The sequence below is a fragment of the Cyphomyrmex costatus genome, unplaced genomic scaffold (genome assembly GCF_001594065.2).
Source record: "Cyphomyrmex costatus isolate MS0001 unplaced genomic scaffold, Ccosl1.0 scaffold843, whole genome shotgun sequence".
Lineage (NCBI taxonomy): Eukaryota > Metazoa > Arthropoda > Insecta > Hymenoptera > Formicidae > Cyphomyrmex > Cyphomyrmex costatus.
The window spans coordinates 265,454-266,731 of NW_017280423.1; positions in this window are offsets into that span (position 1 = coordinate 265,454).

The window sequence follows — 1,278 nt, forward strand, 5'->3', positions numbered from 1 at the left end:
TAACAGAGTCAGTTTAGTCGGAATAAATAAATTAATCCTAATTTTATGAAATAAACTTTTTCAAGATTGCCGTTATGTATATAAGAATACAGTGCAATCCCTTACAGAAATTTCATGATAATCAGTGTAAACTAATACCTATTTCATACCTATGCAAACTAATGTTTTCAGTCGCATTAGGCGCATTAGGCTTTTTGCCACATAAATAACATATCTTGACCATTTTTGCCTGTGTACAACAGCACACATCTAATAAGCATAACGAGCATAACCTGTTCGCGTCATCTCACTGATCGCACTCTATTTTCCTATTGGCGGATGCAATCAATCCAACGCATGCGCACAACATTCAAAGTACTCTTAGAAAGAGAGGGAAATATATATTCCCGCACCGTGGTTCTGGGACCGCTTCCTCTCACTCCCTCTTAAGCCTTGTGTCCACGATGCTAGAAATCGGTCCGAGATCTCGGATGAAGAAAGAATTAACAAATCACATTTGAACAATTTGGTCACATGACCAATGTAATTGGTCAATTTTTCCTTCATCAGAGATTGCGGATCGATTTCTAGTATCGTGGACACAAGGCTTTATAGGCACTAGCCATATAATAGTATTACATATATGCGTCTTGTATAGCGTCCATCTTGAACTCGCATAGCTCGCACAGGAAACCGGTTCGAATTCATAAGCGCTTCATGCGTGTTATGCGCGCATTGAAAAAACGGAACAATTTCAAAGTATTGTGCATCAGTATTGCAGTCCACGCGCTTCATGCGCGACTCGGAACGCACCCTAATAAGCATAACGAACATAACCTGTTTGCGTCATCTCACACTCTATTGCTAGATTCACACTGCATCCGATATGCATCGTACGACGAATCTGCAACCAATCAGAAAACAGGATTTTGCTTCGCATTGATGATACGATTTTTCTGATTGGTTGCATAGTCGTCGTACGACGCCCATCGGATGCAGTGTGAATCCTACATATTTGCCTATTGGCGGATGCGATCAATCCAACGCATGCGCACAACACTCAAAGTAATCTTAGAAAATATAAATAAAATGTTATAACGACTCGTTATGATTAAATCTAAAATATGAAGTGTAAAGCTATTCGAGTCTGCACAAGGTGTTGGTGTGTGATATTATAAATCCTTTATTGTAAAAATATTACGTTTCGATCCTAATTCGGATCCTTATCAATATATACATCTAATTGAATATCAAAGTGCTACCTGGAACACTGTACAATATAAATCTAATTAATAAAAA